Source organism: Myotis myotis, unplaced genomic scaffold (assembly GCF_014108235.1).
Source record: "Myotis myotis isolate mMyoMyo1 unplaced genomic scaffold, mMyoMyo1.p scaffold_m19_p_2, whole genome shotgun sequence".
Lineage (NCBI taxonomy): Eukaryota > Metazoa > Chordata > Mammalia > Chiroptera > Vespertilionidae > Myotis > Myotis myotis.
The window spans coordinates 142,462,724-142,490,705 of NW_023416324.1; the positions used below are offsets into that span (position 1 = coordinate 142,462,724).

Genomic DNA, 27,982 nt, shown 5'->3' on the forward strand with positions numbered 1-27,982 from the left:
TATTTTCTAAGTATTACAGATGAGTAAAGTGAGGCAAAATGTAAGTCCAGCAATTTTCCCAAGATCATACAACTAGTCAGTAGTAAAGCAAGGATTCAAGTAAAAAATGAGATGACACTAAAATCAGAAAAAATGTAATCAGAGTCTATTAAATGTGGATTGCAGCCTCATTCAGCCATTTGATTTCACCATGTGAGATCTGAGCAGAGGAACCAATTGATTAGCACTTTTTTTATTTGTGGAAGTAGAGTTCTTGGGGTGCCATGAAGAAAAGAATTTTCTGAGGTCCCCACGGGAGGATGGGGTTTTATGAAAAGCTTTATTGATGATGTAAATTAAGGGTATTTTCCCCCAAGGTGCCATCTCTGTCTGTCTCACCATGGACAAAAGTCCAATCTTGTCTTCAGCAGGGCCAGAATAAAGGCCACTGTCCACAATTTCTGCTCCATATTAAAGTCCAGCCCAGCATCCTTCGTGTGGAGGCTGCGTAAGGCCACCTGGCTGTGGAGGTGAGCACATTGGCAAGTGTGGGTCATGGAGCAAGAGAGGAAAAGTGGAGAGCAAATGCAAGCAAGAGCAAGAGTACAGGAGAGGGGAAACTCTTTGGTGATTTTACCCTTCCAAGATTTAGTGTGCTTGCAGTGGCTCCACCATCCTAGCCAGCCCATTGTTCTCCATGTTAGACTGACAGGCAAGCACCTTCCCTATGTCAGCCTGTCTTCACTGAACATGCACCTATTTTCCTTTTTGTGTGATCCTTCCTTCCAATGATTTGCAGGGAATGAACTGGAGTTTCCCTGGGGAGCATGAAGCTGTCTGCAGCTTCTTGGTGAAGCTGCCTGGATGGCCATGCTTACAATGCCTGGCCTCCCCTTTGCTCTCTTCCCTTTATTATTAATAACTAGCTCATTATGACAATAACATCTTGATTCCTGATGCATGGAAACTATGCAATGATAAATGTGTCCTGTTGTAAGTCACTAATTTTGTGATAATTTGTTACAGCAGCAACAGAAAACTTATATATCCACTTTCATGCCAAATTTCCTTTTTAGAGTTGTTTTCTCTTCTCCTTTTTATTGAAGTTACTGGGGTGACACTGATTAACAAAACTATATAGGTTTCAGGTGCACACTTTCATAAAATATCACCTGTACAATGTCTTGGGTGTTCACCACTCCACGGTAAATCTCCATCCATCACCATTATTTAGCCCTTCTATACCCTCCTCCACTTCCCACATCCCCTGTCCCTGAGCAATCACACTGTTGTCTGTGTCCATGAGATTTTTTCTCCTTTTTTCCTTTTTTGCTCATTCACTTCACACACACCCCCACCCAACTGTCCCACCAACCACCCCCAACAGCCGTTAGCCTGTTCTCTATCTCTGAGTCTGTCTCTACTTTGCTTGTTAGTTCATTTTGTTCATTAGATTCCACGTGAGTGAAATCATACAATGATTTGGTGTTTATTTATTGTTTAGATTGCAGTGTTTTAATATTTATGGGATATATGCCATTCAGCTTTGATACAAAATAAACTAAAATTCTTGTCTGGCTTACTTATATGAACCAGAATTCTCTGAAGTGTACAAATGGTCAGAATCAAGCATGACAGCTCCCTGATGCAGTTTACTTCTAGCTTATCTCACTGCCAGTCCTGGATCCTGGTTGGCAGAGCTTTGTTATTCATGCTGAAAGAGGAAACCAACCAACTTCCACAGGTTAGAGTGATAGGACTACTTAAAGGAAGCATTAAAGTGTTCAGTGTTCATAAATGGCAGGATCATATTACTTGATGATAATTTTCTACCAACTCTCTCCTGCTATAGCCAATTTGGGTAACTGAGTCCAGAAAGATGCTGTCAATTAGGAGGAAAATCAGAATGTAGTCAATGTTTAAGAATCTGAATATGAAGTAAGATTAAAAGTGTTAGGTATAGACAGATTGATTAACCACAATAAGAAACAGGGGTAAAAGCAAACTATAAATATCTGAAGGTTATTAAACAGCAAATTTAAGAGGTAACTGGGAAGAATATTGCAGCTTAAATTTAAAAAAATATTTTATTGATATTTTAGAGAGAGAGGAAGGGAGAGGGAGAGAAATATAGAAACATTGATATAAGAGTGAAACATGTATTACACCCCCTACCAGGGGTGGTCGAGCCCACAACCCAGGCACCTGCCCTAACCAGGAATCCAACCGGCAACCTTTTGGTGCCCAGGATGATGGAAGCCCAACTAACTGTGTCACGCTGGCTGGGGAGCAGCTTTAATTTGTGTTAGAGCACACACAGTTAAACATTAGATAAATTTGACAGGTGAGGGAAACTGATATAACAACCTTCAAATCTCAGAAGATTATGCTTTGTAGTTTGTAACATGGCCATCTGGGGTTGAAAGGAGGGTTAAAAGAGTGCTGCTCCATGGAGTCATTCAATAATTCAGGCTTCTACCATATAGTCTATCCCCCATCTTCCTGAGCAGGAGTCTGAAAACTAAGATTCATGGATCAGTTTTGGCCCCAAACCTGTTTTTGTATGGTATATGGGCAAAGAGTGTCTTTACATTTTTAACACCATATATATATATATATATATATATATATATATATATATATATATATTTATATATACATAAGAACATTAAAAAGAAATATGACAAAGGATTGAGTATCTGGCCTTTTCAGAAAAAAATGTGCCAATCACAGCTTGGTACCCTCAACTACATTCTCTGCATCTAGCCAGCAGTTAAGGGAAATGACAGGCCATGGAAGATTGTGCAAGAAGTTCTAGGGACAGGACCTGGAAATGACAAACATTGCATTCACTACATGCTATTTAAAGGGTCTCCACCTCTATGCAATTCAGAGTTTCAAGTACAGTCAAGCTCTATACACAGCTGAAAAAGGAAAAGAAGTTACAGAATTATTAGAATGTTTTTGTTTGGTTTTTTTTTGTGTGTGTGTTTTTTTTTTTTGTTTGTTTGTTTGTTTGTTTTACAGAATTGAGTTTTTAAAAACTTGCCATAATCCAAATTATTGGTCAACAAAACATAAAATAGAAACATTTGAAAAAATACATAATAGAAAATAACTAAATATTGATTTGTAAGGGGAAAAAGCAGGAAGCCCAAGATAGTCAAGGTTATAAATTATGTCAGGCAATTGTGGTTTTTGGTAATTTATTCTTAAATACAAATATAATCCATTCATAAGTTAGCCTAACTCTTGAACACAAATTAAGTTCATCATTGCCTTTTCAGACACCATGAAAAAATTGGAATTAAGATTGTCCCAAAATATCTTGAATATAATTATCATTTAGATTCTTTTTGTTCAGGTAACTCTCATTGCTATTATCAAAGCATTATATTTTTAACTCACAATCTTATAAAAGTAATTGTTTAGTTCTAAGCAAATTGAGAAATGAGCAGTTTTATAAATATGAACGTAAGCCTAAATATACAGAAAAATGTGTAAAAATATATGTATCACTGCGGTGTGATTCTTATGCTATCTAGGAATTACTCTTCTTTGCTCTTTGGTGGAAATCATTATTCATTGTTGCTGGAAAATAATCTCCATCCTTACCTTGCAAAGATGTTCTTCTTTCTTTGTTATCATGATTGGTTTCATCTGCCTGTATACACGTCAATTGATGCTGGACAACAGCAGACTGCTTGCCTTCTTTATTCAGAGCCAGTCTATTAATTAAAGAAAATTATCTTTCTCTCTGTCTGAATATGCTTAAAGATCAGTTCTTAAAACAGGAGAGATAGTTGATTACACAGATTTCATCAATCATTTCTCTTCTTCTAGCTATGTCTACTGTAATTAATATTTGTTATGCCTGTAAAATAGCAAAGGTAGGGAAAGAACATCTGTTAATGTCTTTTCAGAAGCCCCTTTCAATGGAATGCCTTCCAGAAAGTGTTAGGAGCATAAAAAAGAATAGTGGGGACTAGCTATAATTATAATAAATATTAATCATGCTCTGTTAACCCTGATTGTTCTGTTCTGATTAGAGAAAACACATTCTAATTTGGCTGAGAGTTGTACACCCCGGGACATGGGAGTTAACTTAGGAACGCAGTCCATTCTCCTTTTATCATCATGGGAAGATTAACAACCTTGTTGCTGAAGCAATCTGGTCCTGAGGTGCCCGCCTTTGCCACCCCCTAAACCCAAATTGCCTGTAAACTATAACCATTATATGTTGCCTACTTCCCATGCCTATAATTCCTACTTTCCCAATTAATCTTTGTCCTTCTACCCAACATAAGCAGCTGGCTATGAGGGGTGCAGAGCAGATTTTCGTTGATGACCTGCTGCTCTCCATATTGCCTGCGTTGTTGGAATAAATGCTCATATATGATTCAACCCTTCTCTGCTTAATTGGCTCAGGTAGTTACAGGAAGCCCAGACCAACTGGCTGCCCAGTTTCAAAAGTGTGCTCTGCAGACTGTCTGCCTCACTGGTGGTGAGAATGGTTTCATTCATCTTTCATTCAGTATTCAATTTCTTCCATAAAATGATATTGGGATAATGTAATCTGAGATGTTAAATGTCTCTCACCCTCTCTTCCCTTTACAGTTGTTTCCTCCTTCAGCTATTAGGGAATTTCAACTTTGTTCCACCAAAGTAGTTCCTGGGGCTCCCCTTTTCCTACTTAATGTCTTCTAGGAGCTCATTGTTAAACCTTTAATGCCCCTTGCATTAAGCACACACCCTTTCTCTCATATATAAGCTGTATCACCACATAGCCTCTGCACTGGCATCCAGTAAAAGCAATAAAGTGAAAAACTTAGGGGAAAGTATCTTATCAGGATTTGTAGAAAGTAAAATGCCCATTAAACCTGACAGTCTGAATCTTTCAACCAAGTCTCAGCAATGACTGTGGAAACACTCATTATAGGGTTTCTTCACTGTGAAAGAAAGAAAAACAGATTCTGCATTATAAAGCCCTGGACTTTCCTTTCTAAATCTCGTGAAGGAGAAATCCCCCTTTGGCTGCCTTCATCTCCTGTGGATTGCAATTTGCCACATCGCACAAGTACATTGTGACTCCTTGAAAGACTTGTGCTTTCCCATGCTGTTCTGTGAATGGGTTCTCAGCCATCAGGCTTTGTGTGTGTGTGCTGATGCCACACCAGGCACTGCTAACAACTGTGTTACAAGTCACATCCTTAGGGACTCTGCAAGCATTCAAAAAGAGCCTGTGGAAGAATATGATTGGCCATTAAATCAAAGAAAAGAAGGACTATGGAGATTTTCTTTGGTGCAATGCTAGCTCTGGCAGCACAAGTATTCTCTGAAATATAGACTACTGAGTTTTAAAGCTTTGCTAGTGTTGTTTAAATGTATAACAATTGTGACAGCTTTTTAATAAGATTTTTAAGTTATGAAAATCTTAGCTTGTCCCTCATAAATATTCTCACAGTGTCAGTCAGGAAAACCAGATACCTATCCCTGATATCTGATCTTGTCTAATATTAGACATATTAGATAGATATATGATAGATGATAGATAGATAGATAGATAGATAGATAGATAGATAGATAGATAGATAGATAGATGATAGATGATAGATAGTAGATGATAGATAGATAGATAAATAGATGATAGATAGATAGATAGATAGATAGATAGATAGATAGATAGATAGATGATAGATAATAGATAGAAGTTCACTACTTCTTTGAATTACCCTTGGTGGGGGCATCATCCCAGTTCTAGGACTATTGAACCTGCTTGTACCAGAAAAGGATCTCAATGTTTTACTTTTCTTGAAAAAAAAATGTGGTAAATAATAAGCTTACCAAAGCTGATGGAAGATTAAAGTCAGTGGTGCATGAGCAGGCTAAATAGCCATCTCAGACAGTGATTAAATAAAATTGAATTTATTTAAGGAAAAGAGGGTGAGATATGGGAATAGCCAAAGGGAAGGGCTACACAGAGAAAAAGGTGCCTTGGATACAGGTTCAGGGGATTAGCTCGGGACAAGATGCCACTACCAATTGCTCCTCTGATTGCAAATCTCGTGGGGTCCTATAGAGGTTGCAGGAGACATGCAAGTGTGGGAATAGCATGGGTGTGCTGCTTGGAGGGAGAGTGCGCACTGTATCCTTTGTCTTGTGCACAGTTATCTCTCTCTTGCAGGTGGAAATCTTAGGGGAGGTATCAAGGGAGGGTCTTAATTGAATATTCATCAGCTTCCCAGGTGTGCTCTTTCAGGGTCATGGTCTGTACTGATTGGTTGGTGCTAGGAAAGGGGATCATTAGTCAATGTAGCTGGTCCTGAGGCAGCCATGCTGCCACGTGGCTGGTTTTGCTGCTTTTCTGAACCTGGAGCAGAAAATACAGCTGAGGCCTAGATGTTATCTTTAGGGAGGAAAAGGTCGGGGGGGGGTCTAAACCACCTGACCAGTGATATGGGAGATCAGCGTCCAAACTGCATTACCAGTAATATGCTAGAGGAGGATAGGCTACCCTGGGGTCAAGGTTCTTGTTTTCCCAGTTGTGTATCTAGGGCTTTCTGACCTAGTGAGTTTCTGTCCCTGGCCCATCATACTTGCTCTGGGGGTCTAACAGCTGACTTAGCAGGCTGTGTCTTGGTGATGTAGCAAACCCTTCCATTAACTGTATAGAATCTCCAGGTCATGAAGAATGTGCTACATATATATTTTTTAAAAGAGTTAATTAAAATAAATGGCTAGAAAATAGCCTATATAATAAAGAGGTAATATGCAAATTAACCCTCACACCCTCACAAGATGGCTGCCTATGACCAGGCTGGCAGGGGGGTTAGTGAGGGACAACCAAACTACTGAACAGCAGGCTGCATGAGGTGACCAGGCCGGTGGGGGGGGCCATGAGGGGCGACCAAGCTGGCAGGGGGGGGCAGTTGGGGGCAACCAGGCCAGCAGGGGGGGGCAGTTAGGGGAGATCAGGCCAGCAGACAGGTGAGCAATAAGGAGCCAGCATTCCAGGATTGTGAGAGGGATGTCTGACTGCCGGTTTAGGGCTGATCCCTGGGATTGGGCCTAAACCAGCAGTTGGACATCCCCCAAGGGGTCCCAGATTGGAGAGGGTACAGGCTGGGCTGAGGGGACCCCTTATGCACGATTTTCCTGCACTGGGCCTCTAGTAACTATATAAAAAGTATAGCTCAAGTTATGTAAAAGAAAGATTTATTTAATTTAACCTTGGGGAGCGGGATAATCTTTGTTACAATCAAATTATCTTTTTTTAAAGGATATATATATATATATATATATATATATATATATATATATATTTAACATATATTTTTATTAATTTCAGAGAGGAAGGGAGAGGGTGTCAGAAGATAGAAACATTGAGGCCTGCTGCATGCCTCTCCATTGGGAACCCAACCCAAAACCTGGGCCTGTGCCCTTTCTGGGAATCAAACCATGACCTCCTGCCTCATAGGTAGGTACTCAATCAGGGAGTGACACCAATTGGGCCAATCAAATTTTCTTTTTTTGAAAAATTGCTGTGAATCTTAAGTGACACCCCTATTAGGGGTTGTAGATCTTGAGAAAAGACAAGCCCCCCAGAAAACAGAATGATGATAAGAGGAAATGGGTGACAATTAAATAATGATAAAGGCATACACCATGATAAAAAAAAAAAAAAAAAAAACTATTAGAAAGTTTCCAGAAATACACCAAAAGAAAAGCAATGGTAGACAAGATATGTAGAGACTAGAATTTCTTTGCTCATCTGTATAAAGGAGGGGGAAAGGATCACTAATAATCTGCAATTGAAAAGAGGGGAGACATCAAAATGGAGAATGAAAAAAAAAAAGGATGGGAAATAGATGGGAAAGAAAAAGACATTACAGAGTAAGAAAAAGGGAAAAGAAAGAAAAAGCTGTTCTTATTTACTAGGTTTCTTTCTCAAAAGACCACCGGAAATGGGGTTTTTAAAGAGGAACAGAAGAAAGTGAACAATTTACACCTCTCCTGGAAGGAAGAAAAGGAGCAGAGATTCCTATCCAGGAAGAAGTTGTCAGAGTCATTTTTACTAGTATTAGCACAACTTCCCAGAAGAGACACTGTATAGGGTCATGAATATTTAATTTTAATGAATCTAAAGTTGTCATTAAAATAATCAAATGGCTTAGGTGGGTAATGAAAGATTTAAATTAGAGAACAACAAAAATCTAATAAAAATGGTATCATTAAAAAAACATTGATGATATTCAACTTTGTAGCTCAAAACCAGCAATTGTTTCTCTTTTATAATGAGACAGTCAACACAGGAGAGTTTGTGAACAAGTTTAGGCAAACTGGGACAAATTAAGAGTTATGGTTAAATTAGCCCACAATTTTGGGACCTGGACAAGGTAATAGAGTTATAAAGCAGAGCTAAGGCACAGGAAGTATAAGTTATTTACTTTATAGATAACTGCACTGAATTGGGAGAGAAAATAATAATTACATAATTTTGCTCAAATAATGCTCAGCATGAAAGCAGGACATCATGTTAATATGATCTTTAATTAGAGTCAATGATACATAAAAACAAGTACATATTAAAAACCATAGTTATTAGTTAAAGCATTTGTTTACTAAGTGTTAATAATGTGCCAGGCATTCGGCAAAGTGTTATAAATATCATTGAATTCACACAAGCGCATACACACCATGAGTTATCATATGTAGTAATGTTGTTATAAATTTTAAAAAAATAAGAAGAAACACAAGCTGAGCAAGGATAAATAATTTTTCTTAAGAATCAAGTGAGAGTGTGTCATTAAAAGAGCAGTGCCTCATTTATGCACCCCCCATTGCTAGAAGTGGGGTGTTGGGGTACTGCTGGAATAAACATTTCTGGAGTCTCCTATATGGAAGGATGAGATGTGGTGGGAAGCTTTATTTCCATGGAATTATAGCCTCAGATTCCCAAAGTCCCATTTCCTTTAGTCCAGTCATAGAAGAAGTGTAGCTGGGGTTTCAGATCTAAAAGCAGAGCCAGTGTCCACAGTTTTCTTTCCATGTAGGAGCAGGATCCATTACAGCATGAACCTAGTTGCAGTCCATTAGTCAATTGCTTGTGGGGGTCTACATGGCTGTGGGGAGCCAAGCATGAGCCAAGAATGAATTTATTTCTTCAGTGTTGAAATATCCCAAATCTTCGTGGGCTTGCATTGGCCATGCCCATTCTGGCCTGTTCTCAGGTGTGACTGACAGACAAGTATCTTCTCTATGTCATCTCAACTTCACTGGGCATGAGTCTATCTTCCCTTTGTTGGATCCCTCCACCAGTGTTTTGCAGGGAACATGCCTATAATGGCTGGACTTCCTTTTGCTCCTTTCCTGTTATTAAGAACTAGAGGCCCAATGCACGAAATTTGTGGAAGAGGCTCGGCCCTCACAGCCCCAGCATCCTCAGCTGGCCCTCCCAGCCCTGGCTTCATTCAGGTCATCCTGCTGTTCAGTCTAATTAGCATATTAGCTCATTATTATATACTAGAAGCCCCGTGCACAAAAATTTGTGCACTGGCGGGGTTGGGGGTGTGGCTCAGCCCAACCTGTGCCCTCTCACACTCTGGGACCCCTCGGGAGATAACCACCTGCTGGCTTAGGCCCACTCCTGGGTGGCAGATGGCACGCCCAATCCGTGGTGTCTGCCCCGTCTCCCCCAGTCACAGATGGCAGGCCTGGTTCCTGCGCTGGGGTGGGCGGCGGCTGGGGATCGCAATGAGGTCCCTGTGGATGTTCAGGCTTCAAAAGCGTAGGTTTTCTTTCTTGGTTTTGTTTTTACGTCTTGAAATTGAAATGTGTTAAAAAAATTTTTTTTTTTTCTGTACCTTTTCGGGTCCCAGGGACCCCGCCCCACACCAGCTGTCCTTTCCCAGCTCGGTGCTACTCTGAGCTTTTCACAGAGGGGCAACCTTTTAGGTTGCGGGGTGCATTGAGAGAAGCCCGGCTTTCTGAAAGCGAGTGTTTGATTTGGGGATTTGTGGTCTGGCTGAGGAGCCCCCAGGGCCCACTCAGAACAGTGGGGGCAGCCACAGTGAGTGACCAAAGAAACCAGAGAAAAGTTAGGAGACAATAAACAGTTCGATTTCTAATTCCGCACGTTGCAGGAGCCAAGGGTTTCCCCGGGATAATCCAGGGAGAGAGCGAGTGAGTGAGTGTCCACTGCCCCTCACACAGCCGGCCACTTGGAGTGTGACTTTCCCAGCAAGGGCATGGACGCAGCCGCCTGGGCCTTGTTCCCGCCTTTGCAGATGCATGTGTGTGTGTGTGTGGAGTGGGGAGAATCAATTAGGACCAGGAGGCGGGTGCGTGCTCTGGGGGTCATGAGGTCAGCGAGGCCTAGGTGCACCAACAAGCAGGGGCTGCCGCCCAGCTGTTGGGGCCAGCAGGGAGCCGCGGTGGACACCTGCCCCCGGGGTAGCTGGGAGCTGGCGCTGCTCCACGGCACCCTGCTTTCCCCACCCCAGGAGGCGCTGTTTGTCAAACTTGGCCGCCTTGGCAGGAGGTGCCTGCATGTTCTCACCGGGAGAATCGTTCCCTTTGCAGTCCTTGGATCTGGGCTCAGGAACCTTAGCCTCGCAGAATGATGGGGGTGGGTGTGTGTGTGTGCAAAGAAAAGGGGTCTGGGACCCATCAGTGTCTACGTTTTACCTGTGAATCCCACCAGGCCTCCCACCTTCCAGGGCAGGAGAGAGGAGGCTGCTGGCGCTCCCCATGCATTTGGGGTGCGGTGCCCAGTTACTTGCCTCTCAGTGCGAGCAGGACTCCGGCCTGGCTTGGGTTCAGTCACCACATGTCTCCGGAGGGCCCCTTGGCCACAGTCTTGGCGCAGAGAGCTAAGGCGCCTTCCCTGGGCCTGACAAACCCACCCGAACGTGGCCTCCCCACCTTTGTGTGAAACTTCACAGATTGGGGTGGCCCTTGCTTGCCCCGCCCATGGGCAGCATAACCCCTGCGATGCAAGGCAAAGCCCAGGAGCACTTGGGGCCCACGTCACTGACCCGGGGTGGGCAGGGTTTGCCAGTGTGTGGCTGTTCCACCCTCTCCTGTAATTCACTGCACTTTCCAGGTGCCCCCTCCTAGGATTTCCCTCTTCTCATGCTCTCCTGGCCCCTATGACCTCCTTCCCTCCAGGGCCTGAGGTCCATCCGGCTAAGGGTTTGGGGTTCTTCCTCTGGCCTCTCCTGTGCTTGGCGCCAACCCTGACCCCAGGTGACCCTGACCCCAGGCGGGAACCAGGCTGGAGGCCGGTAGCCGCAGTATGGGTATGAGCGTGACCCCCGGGCACGGAGGATGTGGGGGCTGGCTGCGCCTGCAGCTCCGCACTGGCCGGGAGAGCAGGAACCTCCAGCCTTAGGCACATTGGCTCGCATCGAGTGGCCTGGCCGCGCAGCCTGAGCCTGAAGCCACCAGCCCTTGGAGGGCCCCGCGCCTGTCCGCACCCACGCAGCCCTGGCTGGGGCTTCTCCTCACTGGAAATGCACTTTATTACACTTTGGAAGGCTGGTAGACCCTCGCAGACTCCTTGAGCTCTTCTGCGAGCAGGAAGGGGCGCCCAGGAGTGGGCCCCATGTCTCCTGTGGGTGGCGAGGGCTCGGGCAAGGGGATGGACACCGCTTGCCTTCACCCCAGCCCCCACCCACCCCCAGATTGCGCACGGGAGTGGGCCCTGTGTCTCCGGTGGGCAGCGAGGGCTCGGGGAGGTGATTAGCGATTGCTTTGCCTGAGCCCCCGCCCCCAGGTCGCACATGGGGGCCTGGATGGCGGCTTGCGCTGTCCTACCCTGCCTGCAGTATGCAAATTAGGTTCCACCTTTGTTGGCAGTTAACTGCCATCTTGGCTGGAGATTAATTTGCATATCTCGCTGATTAGCCAATGGGAAGGGTAGCAAAGTTACGGTTAATTACCATGTTTCTCTATTATTAGATAGGATGATTAGTTAATTATAGCAGTATCAGTAAATTTGGGAGTCCAAATGAAATTTGAAACCAAAGTCAATGCTCTTCATATAAAAACTAGCTCTCAATTCTTCTACTAAAACTAGAAAACAGTATAAACTTCATGATTAAAAGGATATTGGTATTCAATCTTCCCCAAAACTCCCCTTTATAAAACTGAGCCAGCAAAGTGTGACCAGTTTCACTGATTCAAAGAAAAAATAAAATAAATTTCTCATTTTATATCCTCTGCAGGAGAGAACTTTGGAGTTTAAAAGACAAAGGAAATAAGACAGGTTTTAAGAATAGATGTGAAGAAAAGAAGGTGGATTTCATGTTGCGATGAGAAAAGAACAGAGGCACAATGCAAAGTATCCGGGGGATAAACAAGAGGTACAACAAGAAAACACTGGGAGGAAGGCAGCTCTAGCAGAGTAAGTGAAATAGAACATGTTTATTTTTGAGCACAAAATTTTGTATGAAATCTAAATATGAGGCGGGGGGGGGGGGACAGAGAAGAAGAACATTAATACATAAGGAAGGTGAGTGAAAAGAAAATTAAATAGAAGCCAAGTGCAGATTAAAACCAAGTTTTTAATACCAGGATAAGAAATGCAGATTAGAAATCCAAAAACAGAAAATAGCAACATTTAGAGAGCTGAAGGTAAAAAATAAAATTCTGAAAAAAACGACACATATATATACAGTTATGGGTCCATCAGTTATTGAAATAAAATCATGCAATCCAAGCAGCATAACCAGAAAGAAGCCACAAAAATGCAACTTAGGGTTCCCAAGGAAAGAACAAATAAAATGAAATATCAGCATAAAGAAAATTCATATGAAAAATAAAATACTGTGAAAGAATGACCTAGTTTTGGAGTTCTTCAAGATGGTTAATAAAGGGAAACACAAGCCTACAAAAGGGAAAATTTGTATTTTACTTTTAAATTGATCCTGCAATGTGAACCTATAAGAATGGATATGTTCATACTATAATAATTAGTATGCTTTCCCAATCTATATCTTACCTCAAATTAATGTTGAGGTGAAAATTTTATAGAATTGGTAATTTTTTTGCACCTTTGCAAGACATATGGATTGGGAGGCGATTCAAAATAGAAATAAAACAAAAATGACCAGACTGTAAGTGACTTATGGGTAAAATATTTGAAAGATTTAATATTTTAAATTCATAATTTATATGTTTGCCTGTTCATTTATTTGACATAATTTCAAAAGCAATCTATATTCATTGTTAAAATTGTAGAAAATACCCCTTTTAATTGAATTTATTAGGGTGGCACTGGTTAATAAAATTATATATGTTTCAGGTATATAATACATTATCAGTATATTGTATTGTGTGTTCATCATTACTGCAACCATGCAAACCTACAGGTAAAACATGGTGTTCTCAAGACAATCCTTATAAAGTTTGTCCATGTGGTGAGAATGCCCTCCTGAGTCAGTATTTGGGGTTGGTGAACTAAAGGCCCCTAGAGCAACATGCAGAAATTCATTCCCCAATAGCCGTTCATCATAAGACCAATTTGCTACATGACCAATCTGACCAATTATTAGCTGCCCCAAAATGTGTATCTACTCACTAGTTATGAAGCTGATAGCAATCCTTATTTCACCAAGATCACTCAATTATCATTGTCAGTTTAGATATTGCAATTTCTTCTAGACTTTAAATTTTAGGTGTACATATATAATTTATGCCTAAAATTTTAAAGCTATAGAGTGGGTCTCTTACAAAGCATTTTCAATAAAGTCTACAATGAGTGAATGCAGAGGCATTATCTGGGGAATTATGTATATTTATGTTTAGTTCAAATACCCATAAGAACTTAAACTGGATTTATATAAATCATAAAACAAATTAAAATAATACGCAACCCAAAGCAAAATAAAAATAGTTTTCAAATATCAGATGCCCAGGTTACATAGGAAACTAATATTGCATGTGTAGTGCTATTTATACCAGAGCTGTTTGATTTATATGTATTTTTTAAAAAACTAAGAGCAATTGAGCTACATCAATCAGTGGTTATTTTCAGCAATGTTTGGCTACACAGAAAAAAATAAATACATTTCATTTTTTGAGTTCTCTTTAAATGCTTAGTGTTTTATATACAGAAAGGTAGCTTTCCCCTTAATTGCAATTTAGACTGACATGAAGGTGTGAAAATAGACACTCAGGTGAAACTTCCACTTGGTAGTCTAAAGAAACAGCTGGTTTCTCTGCACATCTTTATTATTACATACACAAGTGTGTACAAATGAGTATTACTTTTTATTCAGTGGTATTAACAAATCACTATCATAAACTCAATTAATTATATTATACATCTAGGAACTATCTTTAGAAACATATGAACAAAATGAGTATGCATATTAAAAAGCTTGAAAGTAACTATTAATAGCTTGAGATAACAGAAATAAAGAATAAGCATAGAAAGTTCTGTTTTCTCTCACATCTTTGGATACTTAATACACTCTACAATTTTTTTAATTATAAGGATAACTACTAACAAAAACACAAATTATAGTATTACTTTGATAGAAATATAAATTGGTACAGCCATTATGAAAAATTATATGGAGGTTCCTTTAAAAATTAAAAATAGAATTATCATATGATCCAGTAATTTCACTTCTGGGTATTTTTCCAAAGGAAACAAAATTACTATCTGAAAAAAAAACATCTGCACTTCCATGTTCCTTGCAGTATTACAATACCCAAGAAATGAAAAAAACTTAAATGTCCATTGATAGTGAATGGATAAAGAAGTTGTGGTATGTATACACAATGGGATATTGTTTGGCCATGAAAAGAAGAATCCTGCCAATTTCAACAACATAATTGGATTTTGAGGGCATTATGCTAAGTAAAAAAAAAAAAATAGACATAGGAAAACAAATACTGTCTGATCTCACTTATATGTGGAATCTAAGAAAGAAAGAAAGAAAGAAAGAAAGAAGAAAGAAAGAAAGAAAGAAAGAAAGAAAGAAAGAAGAGAGAGAGAGGGGGAGGGAGGGAGGGAGGAAGGAAGGAAGGAAGGAAGGAAGGAAGGAAGGAAGGAAGGAAGGAAGGAAGGAAGGAAGGAAGGAGGAAGGAAGGAAGAAAGGAAGGAAGGAAGGAAGGAAGGAAGGAAGGAAGGAAGGAAGGAAGGAAGGAAGAAAGAAAGAAAGAAAGAAAGAAAGAAAGAAAGAAAGAAAGAAAGAAAGAAAGAAAGAAAGAAAGAAAGAAAGGACTCATAGATAGAGAGAACAGATAGGTAGTTGCCAGAGGTGGGGGGTGGGCAAAATGGGTGAAGGTGGTCAAAGCTACAAACTTCCTGTTTTAAGATAAATAAGTCTTGGGGAGGTAATGTACAGCATGGTGACTATAGGAACAATACTGTATTGTGTATTTGAAAGTTTCTAAGAGAGTATACCTTAAAAGTTCTCATCGCAAAAAAATAATTTATAACTGTATATTGATGGATGTTAACTAAACTTATTGTGATAATCATTGTGCTATGTTTGCATATATCAAATCATTAAGATGTACACCTAACACTAATATAATGTTGTAGGCCAATTATCTCAATAAAAAAAAACACAAATATTACAAGCCTAGAATTTATGGGAGAGTAATTGTGTTCTAAATTCTCATAATTCATATTAAGAAGTAGAATACGTCTATAATTATAAATCAAGAAATAGAAACTTAATGGATGTGTTTAAGTTAATGACAATTATCAGAAAACAAAAGTGTTTTATTCTAACTAGAAGGTATAGAGGAGGTAGAAGAGGTAAAATATGGTGTAAATAGAGAGATGTGATCAAGTGCACTAGATTACCTGGGCCAGAGCAAAAGACAAATATGGAACTGGCATAAAGTGACTAAGAGCATTTTAGTACAGTTTATTAACAAATCTGTGAAATTTTAACAGCAGCTAGCATTGAGCATATAGAAGCCCTCTGAGCTGCAGATACTCAGATATAACCTATATATTGACACTAGAAACTATCAGTCAGTGATTTAAAACTATCTATGATTGCCGGGAGCCGGTCCATGCTTGCTGTTTCAAGGGACCTGGCATATATGTTCTTAATATGTTTGCTCACCTTCTTGGCACTATGTGTTTTAACCAAGGTCTCTGAGAAAGGTTGTTTCCCCAGGTAGGGATTTTCCCCTGAAGTTAGGGAGGGAATAAAACCTCTTAACTAGTGCCAGGTGGGTAATTAATCACTTTAACTACGAACAATCATGCTTAAGCTACATAATCTTTACTCCCTGGAATGGAGATAAGAAACGCCCTAACCTTTGTAATAGAGATTGATAGGATTGAATCAACTGGTATAAATACAGATGTAATAAGACAGCAAGACACAGAACTTAGAACACAGAACTTAGAACACAGAACTTAGAACACAGAACTTAGAACACAGAACTTAGAACACAGAACTTAGGACACAGAATTTAGAAGACAGAACCTACACAGAACCTACAGACAGAAGAACTTCGCTGGAGAGAACATGGCAAAAGATCCTGGACTGAACCTGACTACAGAAATTGGCAAGAGAACCTGACTAGAACCTGGTGACTGAACCTGGCTAGAGAACCTGGACAGAACCTGGCTGGAAAACCTAGCGAGGGAACATGGCTACAGAACCTGGCTGGAGAACCTGGAGAACCTAGCAAGAGAACAAGGACTCAGAACGTGGCTGGAGATACTAAGCAGAACTTCGCTGGAGATCCAGACCAGAACTTGGCTGGAGATCCTGGCTAGAGATCCTGGCTAGGCTGCTGATAAACTGAACGCTGTCTCTGTGTCCTTCCTTCTTCGCCGACTCCGTCCACACCTTTGGGGACCCCTGGACCCGCTGGGGTTGGACCCCGGCATATGATTAATATTTTTAAGACCCTAGTGGAGAAGATGGACGACACACATGAACAACTGGCAAATTTCAGCAGAAATATGGAAAGGAAAAGAAATAATCAAATGGAAATGCTAGAGGAGAGAGAGAGAGAGAGAGAGAGAGAGAGAGAGAGAGAGAGAGAAGAGAGAGAGAAGAGAGACCTTTAAATGGGCTCACCAATAGACTCAACATAGTCAAGGAAAGAGTCAGTGAAGTTGAAAATCGTTCAGTAGAAATTATATAAACTGAAATACAATAAAAAATTAGTTAAAATAAGAAACAGAATATTCAAAATATGAGGAACAATTTCAAACAAGCTAACATGCATGGAATTGGTATCCCATAGGAAAAAAGGATAAATATTGAAGAGAAAAAGGACACAATTTTACAAAAGTAATGAAAAATATCAAATTTGCAGATCTAAACAACTCCTATGCACACATCCCTATAAACCAAAGATAAAACCATGGAAAAATTGAAAAAACCTCTAGCCAGGATAGCTGAGGAATAAGAAAGATACAACTTACCAACTTCAGTCAGGAAAGAGGGGACATAAATATAGATCTATAGACATTTATTTAGTTTAACAAAAGAACTTTGCAAATTTCAATTTTTACAGAAAAGTTTTTGGTGATAAATATGACAACATAGATGAAATAAACGTGTGTGTGTGTGTGTGTGTGTGTGTGTGTGTGTGTGTGTGTGTTTATGACCTCAATAGTTCTATATTTAAAGTTATAAAATTTATAGTTTTTAAAAAAAACAACAACAAGAGCAAAACAACTCATGCCCATGTGATTTTTCTGGAAAATTTGACAAATACCTAAAGAAGCAATAACACCAATTTCATACAAACTCTACCAGAGAACTAAAAAGGTAATACATCTCAACTCATGCAATGAGGCAAAAATTGCCCTGATATCAAAACCAAATACTACTACTACTATTACTACTACTACTAATAATATCAACAATAATAATGCAAGAAAAAATACAGTCCCAAATCCCTGTTGAACAAACATTCCAAAATCCTCATTAGAATATTACTAAATCTAATTGAGCAACATATAGAAAAAGGTAAATATATTGTGATTCAATGATGTTAGACCCAGGAATCCAGGCCTGGTCCAAAAATTCTAAAATCAGTTAACATAGTCCCCCAATTTCAACAGATGAGGCAATAAAATTACATTAAATTCAATACATGCAGGAAAAGCATTTATTCTTTAGTTATGTGTATTTCATTATTTAGTGTGCCCACATTATATTGGTAAGTGAAAACTGCAATTTCAGAAAAATATGTATGTTCATGTATAGGACAGATGGATATATAAGTATGCATGTACACACACAATGATCTTAACAGATTAAATGTGGGTGTGTAATTGTATGTATATAGAAAATATCTTGCATATTATTAATGGCAACAACTGGAGATGGGATCAGATTTTGGAAGCTACCTGAAAAATTGGGAAGCTTGTCTAATTTTCTTGGCATACCCTGTGCAGTTTGAAATGTTTTACAGCAGATTCATTACCTATGTAATCAGTTTTAATATAAAAACTATAATTACGACTGGCTGTTAAGTGACATATTCTAAATGAACAGAGCATTAATGAGGGGGAAGAAGAGAAAGTTTCTAAATAAATATCTTGGAGTTGGTCAAAGCTTGCTGCCAGCAGATTTTTTTTCCCCTCACTGCTGCTGGAGCATTAGTTGGGACCTGAAGCAGATGATTAGCTCGCTCCTGTGAATGCTTTATCCTGCGGAGAAGGTTATGGCTGGGAATTATAGCACTTTGTGGTGTGCTAGTAGGTGAGGATGAAGCTAGAAAATTAACCATTTATTTCCTGCTTCAAAGAAAATTATTTTTAATTGATTTTTATAAAGTTGCATCTCATTTCCCACAGTGGGTGATATTTTAAAAATGTGTAAGTGGGTTACTTTGTAAATAGAGTGACGCTGTGAACAACTGGTTAAGAACATTTTTAAAAAGAGCCAAAGGGTATTTGAGGGTAAAAAAGACATTTGAGCTAATAGCTGTTTCAAAAAGAGGCCAAAAATGGTTTAAGGTCCTTCAGACCTAAGGGTCAGGGTGGGAGGCAGTCAAGAAAGAAACCAAGATGATTCAACTGTGAGAGCTCATCACCCCAATATTTCAAAATGATTTTATTCTTTGTATGTTTGGAGTTCTCCATAAAATTGTTTTTATAGAAAGGGTACCTCTGCACAAAATGTTTACAATAATTTATCTACTGGATCCATTTTAAAAGTAAGGGAACTGAGCCCTGGGTGCTGCTCCTACCTCACTGTACTGTCTTTTTACTTGTAAACCTTAGCTGTTCCACATATGTAGTTTTTACATAGAAACAGTTCAAGAGGTTAATAAATGTATCTATATATGCCCTGCCAGTCTGGCTCAATGGTTGAGCGTCCACCTATGAACCAGGAGGTCATGGTTCGATTTCTGGTCAGGGCACGTGTCCGGGTTGCAGGCTCCATTCTTAGTGTGGGCGTGTGTAGGAAGCAGCCAATCAATGATTCTCTCCCACCATTGATGCTTCTCTCTCTCCCTCACTTTAAATAAATAAAATATATATTTTAAAATGTATCTACATTTGTATTATACTTATGTAATTGCAATTATTTTTAAACTTTATGAATACCACTTACGATACAGTTCTTTTATTCATGTTGTTTTTAATAAATATACAGAATATTAAAAATGTGTGCAAATTGTAATAGTATTATCCTTCTTCCCCAGGAGCCTTTGATCCCTTCCAAGATTGCAACATTTTGTGAATATACCCCTAGAAATTGTATATATACATTCAAGCCCACATACATGTAAATATAGATATTTATGAATATGAACAGCGTTTTATAAAACCTAAATAGCTGTATTCAACTTTCTATACTTTGCATTTTTCTAAGCATACATCTTAAAAACTGTTTCATAATACAACATGAATTTAAGAGCAACAGGCTATATCATTATTTGAATGCACCATAATTTGATCATAATTTTAGCTGATTATATAATGTTTTTAAACTTAGCTGGTCAAATCAAGGCCAGTTAATCAGTGTAGCTGGTCAAATGAAGTTCATTTTGGTCAATATTAGTAATTTCCTATTAAAAATCATATTGTCAGTTTAAGTTGTCGAGTGTTCCTGTTATGTGGCGTAAGAAATCATCTCCAAACCCAAAGGCTTTAAAACAATAGTCCTTTAATGTTGCTTATGAAAGCATAGTTTAGATAAGCTGTTCTTCCGATCTTGGCTTAATTCACTCACCTGTCTGCAATCAGTTGCAAGTAGAGGAAGCAGCTTTGTTGATTTTGAGTCCTCTGGTGTGTTTATAGGTGCCCTGGGCTTGGCTAGATGTTGTCTCATCTAAGATGGCCTTTGACTGGAACAACTGGGATGATAGGATAAGAAAGTCTCAGTTCTCCACGTGTCTCTCAAGTCCTTTTCCACATTCAACAGTTTTAGTTGCATAAGGTAACTACCTATTGAATGATTTTGAGGATACTAATTGGAATTTGTTTTTATGTTTATAGCTACATTATCTCCCCCCAGACTGAAGTCAGTCTCTTTGCTCATATTGGGCCTTCATTTGCATGCTAATAGTTTTACTCAAGAGGCTGTGTCCTTAGTTGTTCAGTTGTATTTATTCATAAAGGATTATGTTAGAATAACTAGCAGGCGAAGGATAATATTAGATAGGTTTCAAAATGCTTCCTAAACAAACCTCTCTGAATGGGAGTGTGAACCTTTATTGGTGGAACTGATATTTCACCAGTCAGCATTTAGTAGCAGGAATACCAAGAATACTGGAAGAAAGCAGGCAGAGAGAACAGACTCCAACTACCAAATAAATGAGGCTTTACTCTGGAAAGGTGAAGCAATTCAGTTTATTTTATTGTTCTGTTCTGCCAAATTGTTTCCATATCTTACCATATTTTTTTTTTCTTTTCTGTTGAAGAGGTTCAGTTGATACCTCATTGTTCACTACTCTATAAAGACAAACACCCTTTCTAAATTCCTTTAAATATATATTTTTCAATTTATGTAACAACTAGAGGCCTGGTGCACGAGATTCATGCACTTGGGCGGGGGGGGGGGGGATTCCTCAGCTTGGCATGCACCCTCTCATAGTCGGGGAGCTCTTGGAGGATGTCTGACTGACAGTTTAACACTGCCACAGAGGCGGAAGAGGCTCCTGCCACCACCATTGCACTTGCCAGTCGCCAGCCATGAGCACAGCTCAGGGCTTCTGGGTGAGCAGCACTCCCCCAGTGGGAGTGCACTGACCACCAGGGGGAAGCTCCTGTATTGAGAGTCTGCCCCCTGGTGGTCAGTGTGCATCATAGCGACCAGTTGATTTGCATATTAGCTTTTTATTATATAGGACTAGGGACCTGATGCATGAAATTTGTGCACAGAGGGATGTCCCTCAGCTGGGCTTCCACCCTCTTATAATCCAGGACCCCTTAGGGGATGTCCAATTGTTAGTTTAGGCCCAATCGAGCCTAAACCGGCAGTTGGACATCCTTCTTGTAATCTGGGACCCCTCACTCCTAACTGCCTGCCTGCTCACCTCTAATCAAGCGCCTGCTTGTTCTTACTGCCTGCCTGCTCACTCCTTACCACTTGGCTCACTGCTCCTTACTGCCTGCCTTCTTGCTCCTTGCTGCTTGACTCACCCCTCCTTAACACTACTGTGGAGGTGGGAGAGGCTCCCACCACCACCATTGCACTTGCCAGCTGTGAGCCCGGCTTCTGGCTGAGCGGTGCTCCCTCTATGGGAGCGTACTGACCACCACGGGGCAGCTCCTGTGTTGACCGCCTGCCCCCTGGTGGTCAGTGTGTTTCATAGCAACTGATCGTTTTGGTCGTTCCAGTAGTTCTGCCATAACAGTTGCTGGGCTTTTATATATATAGTTGCTGGGCTTTTTTTTATATTTATAAGAATAGTATATTTCAGGCCCAGTGCATGAAATTCGTGCATTGGGGGGGTTGTCCCTCAGCTCAGCCTGCAACCTCTCCAATCTGGGACCCCTCAGGGGATGTCCGACTTCCGGTTTAGGCCTGATCCTGGGGATTGGTCCTAAACCAGCAGTCGGACATCCCTCTCACAATCCGGGACTGCTGGATCCCAACTGCTCACCTGCCTGCCTTCCTGATTGTCCCTAACTGCTTCTGCCTGCCTGCCTGATCACCCCATAACAGCTCCCCTTCCAGCCTGATCGACGTCTAACTGCTCCCCTGCTGTCCCAATTGCCTCCAGCTGCCCTCCCCTGCCAGTCATCTGAGATCTATTATCATCTGTGTGTTTCCATTAGAGAGAAAATATATTTTAGTATTCATCTACAGCAATTTCAAGTAGAATTAAAGGAATATAAAGTCTAATCTTAACTTCCTAAGATTCTCCAACTTGATGACATACATTATGATCTAATTATAGAACTAGACTTGTTAAATATATAGAATGATAGAACTCATCTCTTCTATTTTTAATTCTCATGTATAAAATTTATTTATATCTAAAATGTATCTTTCTTTAAGATAACTTCACATCAGGAGTCAATTAGCTAAGTCTTACAAAAAAGTATGCACTTAATTTTTAATCAATCATATTCTGGCAAAATCAGTATTGTTACCATTTTCTTTTTAAATCACCCTTAAGACAGATAAAGGCCCTAAATAATAAACTTATAACAGGTACAAAATTGCTTATGGGAATTCTTGTTAGAATTCCATATCTAAACTGGACAACTGGCCAGAAAGCAGGTCTCTGTCATTTTACTTCAGCTCATTTATTTTTCAACCCTCTCATGAGATTATCTCTTTGGCAATTAAATACTTTTTTGTCATCTGCAGTAGGTGGGAAACATAGTTGGTTGTGAAATTACAGTATATTTCAGTGGTCAAAAGAAATATTTGCATAAAAATGTGTTTTTGTCTTTTTGGTGGAAATTTAATATATTTTAAAGAAATGATCTCTGTCAGGATGCCATCTTTTTCCAAAGTATGTCACCACTTTCCTTTTCAGAGTTGTCTAAGATGGTGTTAGGAATTAGCCATTTAGTATAGGCATAAATCATCATAAAAATATTCAATAAACATTTAAAACTGTGATTTCAGCTTCAAGTTCCAATTTAGTTCATATCCAAAAGACTCAATTCTCTTTCATATTTCATCTTTTTTTTGTTCACCTTTCTGTTTTTTCCCTCTGTTCAACTATCAAGCCTATGTAAGCATTATACACTATAAATATGGACTATCAAGGACCAAACTTACTATACATATTTTGGGTACGCAAATTTTGTTGTGCTTTTTCTGCTTCCTAAAACCATAGGGGGGAAAAAGTACAACACTTGACCAAGGATGTTTATGAAAATACATATAATATTTAGAAATAAAAACATGGTAATTAAAATTTGGAAAAAACAATGGTCCAGTCAATGAAGACTAAGTTCAAATAAAGAGAAGTAAGTGCATTATATAGATAGATAGATAGATAGATAGATAGATAGATAGATAGATAGATATAGATATAGATATAGATATATAAAGAAATTATCTAAAATAAGACATACAGATATCTAAAAATTTTATCTAATAAAAGAGAAACATGGTAATTAGCGTACGACTGCTACCCTTCCCATTGGCTAATCAGGGTGATATGCAAATTAACTGCCAGCCAAGATGGCGGCCAGCACCCAGGCAGCTGGACGCAAACATGAGGCTTGCTTGCTTCCGTGACAGAGGACTCCAACGTTCCCCACCTGCCGCTGCCAGCCTCTGAGCTTGCAGTTTGAAACATTGTAACAAATATAGAAGCTAAACAAACTCCAGAAACCCGCTTTCAGCCAGCCAGGATCTCAGAGCTGGAGTTGATACAGTGTTTCGATTATAGAACCCAAACAAACCAGATACCTGCTTTCAGCAGAGGAAGCCTAAGAGCTGGAGCCAAGCCTCAGAGCTAAAGCTGGCCCAGAATAAAAAAGAAAAAAAAAAGAAAAAAAGGAGCAGTTGGGAGCTTCAGTCACCCGCCAGCCTGAAAACAGCCCTCAGCCCCTAACCCAGACTGGCCAGGCACCCCAGTGGGGACCCCCACCCTGATCCAGGACACCCTTCAGGGCAAACCATCAAGCCCCCACGAGTGCACCAGGCCTCTATCCTATATAGTAAAGGAGTAATATGCCTCCCAGCACCGGGGTCAGTGGAGCCGTGAGGCCTCCCAGCACCGGGATCAGCATGACAGGGGGCAGCACCCAAACCCCCTGATCGCCCTGCGGCTCTGTGTGTGACAGGGGGCAGGGTTACAACCTCCCTATCCGCCCTGCACTGTTCATGACAGGGGAAGGCCCCCAAACCCCCTGATCAGCCTTGCTCTGTGCCTGATGGGGGGAGCTCCCCAAACCCCTGGTCGCCCTGCGACTCTGTGTGTGACAGGGTGCGGCACCCCAACCCCTGATCAGCCCTTCTCTGTGTGTGACAGGATGTGGCGCCCCAACCCCTCCCCCCACCATGGGCCCTGCTCTGTGTGTGACGGGGTAGAGCTCTGTGGGTGATAGAGGGTGGCGCCCCAACCCCCTGATCTGCCCTGCTCTGTGTGTGACAGGGGGCAGTGCCCCAAGTCCCCTATAGGCCCTACTCTGTGAGTGACAGGGGGAGCTCCTCAACCCCCTGATGGGCCCTGCTCTGTGCATGACTGTGGGGAGCTCCCCAACCCCCTGATGGGCCCTGCTCTGTGCATGACTGTGGGGAGCTCCCCAACCCCCTGATAGACCCTGCTCTGTGCGTGACAGGGTATGGAGCCCCAACCCCCGGATTGGCCCTGCTCTGTGTGTGACAGGTGGTGGCGCAGCAACCTCCCCATCGACCCTGCCTTGAGTGTCACAGGGGGCGGTGCCCCAACCCCCCAATCTGCCCTGCTCTGAGCCCGACCAGGGGCTGCACCTAGGGATTGGGCCTGCTCTCTGCCACCCAGGAGCGAGCCTAAGCCAGCAGGTTGTTATCTCCCGAGGGGTCCCAGACTGGGAGCGGGCACAGGCCGGGCTGAGGGACCCTGAGTGCACAAATTTTTGTGTACCGGGCCTCTAGTATATATATAAAAGAAAAATTAGGAGTGTGGACAGAAAAAGACAGATTAAAAATTAAATATATAGAAGTACAAAAAAGAGAAAATTTTAGAGATAATTATCAAAGAGAAATAGGCTAATAATTCTAGAATTGAGAAAAGATAAAATCACAGATGTTAATATCTAAGCAAAGAAGCAAAGTCCAAGGAGAACAAATAAATGATGTCCCTCTAGAGCAGTGGTTCTCCACCTTGGCTGCACATTAGAATCACCTGGGAATCTTTTTAAAATCCTGATTTCTGGGCCTCATCCTCCAGAAATTCTGTTTCTTTGTTACTAATGTGGCCCCACCCCATAACAAAGAAACAGAATTTCCAGAGGATGTGGCCCAGAAATCAGGATTTTAAAAAGATTCCCAGGTGATTCTAATGTGCAGCCAAGGTGGAGAACCACTGCTCTAGATGGCGTATGCTGAAATGGCAGAACACCAAAGAGAAAGAGAAAATTTTATTAGCAGTTGGAAATAAGATGGTTTGCCTACAACTAAATGACATTTAGCCCAATAGTTGCCTTTTTAATATCATAATGGAAATACAAATATAGTAGATAATATATTTATAGCAATTAGAGAAAATAACCATTGAACTAGAATTATATATATTTTTAAATATCTCTCAAGAAAGAAGTCCAAATGAAGTCATTTTCAAAGTAACAAATGTTGTGTTCACTATAAAAAAAAAAGTATCACTAAAGAATATATAAAGTTAGTGCTATCCAATAGAACTTTCTGCAATGATGGAAATACTCTACATTTGTTCTGTCCAATATGGTAAGCCGCATGTGAAAAGTCACTTGAGCTGTGGGATACTGTAACTGAGAAACTATTACATTTTAAATTTAAATAACTACTATGGCTCATGATAATGTATTGGACAACCAATTCTTTTTTTTTTTAATAAATATATTTTATTGATTTTTTACAGAGAGGAACGGAGAGGAATAGAGAGTTAGAAACATTGATGAGAGAGAAACATCAATCAGCTGCCTCCTACATACCTCCTACTGGGGATGTGCCCACAACCAAGGTACATGCCTTTGACTGGAATAGAACCTGGTACCTTTCAGTCCACAGGCCAACGCTCTATCAACTGAGCCAAACCGGTTAGGGCCCAATTCTAAAGAATATAATTTAAGAAGAAATTATGTATAAAGAACTTAATAGGTAAAAATAAATTCTATAAATTCTAGTATTATTTACATTTTTTAAAAGTATCCCAACTTATTAGTAATATGAAGAAATTTTTTTATTTATCTGAAAAATTGTAGTCACTGTTGCCAATATTTTATAAGCAATATTTATCATAGATTTAAAAAGAAAACAAAATCAAACTTATTTTTTCTAAATTCAGACTAGTATGGTACTAGTATGAATGAATTCATTCAATTTGCCAGACCTTTTTTGTTGCTTACCCATCATCCTTTATTTCTTACTAGTGGCCCAGTGCATGAAATTTGTGCATGGGTAGGGTCCCTAGTGGCTGCCAGCTGGGGCCTCCCTTCCCCAGCTGCCGGCTGCTGGCCAGGGCCTTCCTTCATTCTGCGCCACCCCCTGGTGGGCAGCACATGTCATAGCAAGTGATGGAACTCCTGGTGGGTCGAACTCCCAAGGGGATACTTTTCATATTAGGAATATATATTAGTAAAACTCAGCTTTGTTCAGAGTAGCATTGGTGATGCAAAACCAGTCTAAATTGTCTACACATGGTGAAGCAAAACCAGGCTAAGCGGTCATGACAATCTTGCATTTCTTAGTTAGACAGGGAATTTACCAGCTTGCCATTGTAGCCAGCTATGGCCCTGTGTCCCTGTTCTGACAAATGGAACACAGCACTTGACTTCTATGTGATTGGAGTTGTTTCTAGGGAAATTTACCTTCTATCAAAAAGAAACATACAGATGGAAGCAGCTTTCTTGTTTGAATGTGAATGTAATGCCTGAAACAAGTCATGTTACACCCATGATACAGAGAGTATCTTGCTGTAGAGGATACACAGATATGAAATGAGCCAAGTTATTTGAAGACATTGTGAAGTCATCATATCAATATCGGTTTGTCTATGTCTAGACTTCTTATCATGGGGCATTATTCATGTCTTCATTGCTTTAAACAAGTATAGATAAGGAATTTTGTACTTGTAGCTGAAAATACTCTGATAAAATTACTAATTACCTCAAAGTTCTCTTATAATTAACTAGCCTTACTTTCAACTTATGAGAATGAAGATGGGATAGTGTGATCCTTTTTTCTTGAATAGTAATTGCTTGGTTCAAAGAAACCATGTGTCACAAATTCTGTGTGAAAAATTAATCAAAAATCTAGTGGCTTAAAATGGCAATTGTGTATTATTTCTTATTACTTTCTATAATTTTTGGAGTTGGCTGACTTAGCTGGAGTGTGTGTGTGTGTGTGTGTGTGTGTGTGTGTGTGTGTGTGTTTCTGTGCCATGTGCTGTTGGCTGAGGATACAAATGTGCACTTACTTGGCTGCTGGGAGCATGACTAGGACACACATTCGAGACAGCTTCCTTCACACTCAACTACACCTCCACTTTGGATCTGCAATGTGTATGGGCTGTCTGGGGCTTATTCCTGCTCATCACTCAGTGATCCTGCCATAGCTTTTACACTTTGTGGCGGAATCTCAAGAGAATGATAATGAAAGGTGCCAAGTCTCTTTTCGTAATTTATTGTCTAAAGTTTTATATATGTCTCCCAATTGACACCCCCACCATCCCAGCCATTCCCACCCAGGGCAAACCCACACGGCCCCAGTGTCTGTCTGTGTCCATTGGATAAGCTAATATGCATGCATACAAGTCCTTTGGTTGCTCTCTAACCGCCCCTCCCCTGCCATTTGTCTCTGGATCTATTCCTGTTCATCAAATTATGTTGATCATTATATACCACATATGAGTGACATCATGTGATATTTATCTTTCTCCGACTGGCTTATTTCGCTTAGCA

The 27,982-nt window shown here is 40.3% G+C and overlaps 1 long non-coding RNA gene across 1 annotated transcript; it reads right to left on the bottom strand.

Moving 5' to 3' along the window:
* Nucleotides 1–3,598: 3,598 nt before the first annotated feature.
* On the bottom strand, nucleotides 3,599–26,067 carry LOC118677094. The gene is made up of 3 exons (XR_004974321.1): nucleotides 26,015–26,067; nucleotides 20,163–20,286; nucleotides 3,599–3,707 (listed from the first exon to the last, which is right to left on the bottom strand). It is a non-coding gene; the product is annotated as an uncharacterized LOC118677094 (long non-coding RNA).
* Nucleotides 26,068–27,982: the final 1,915 nt, after the last annotated feature.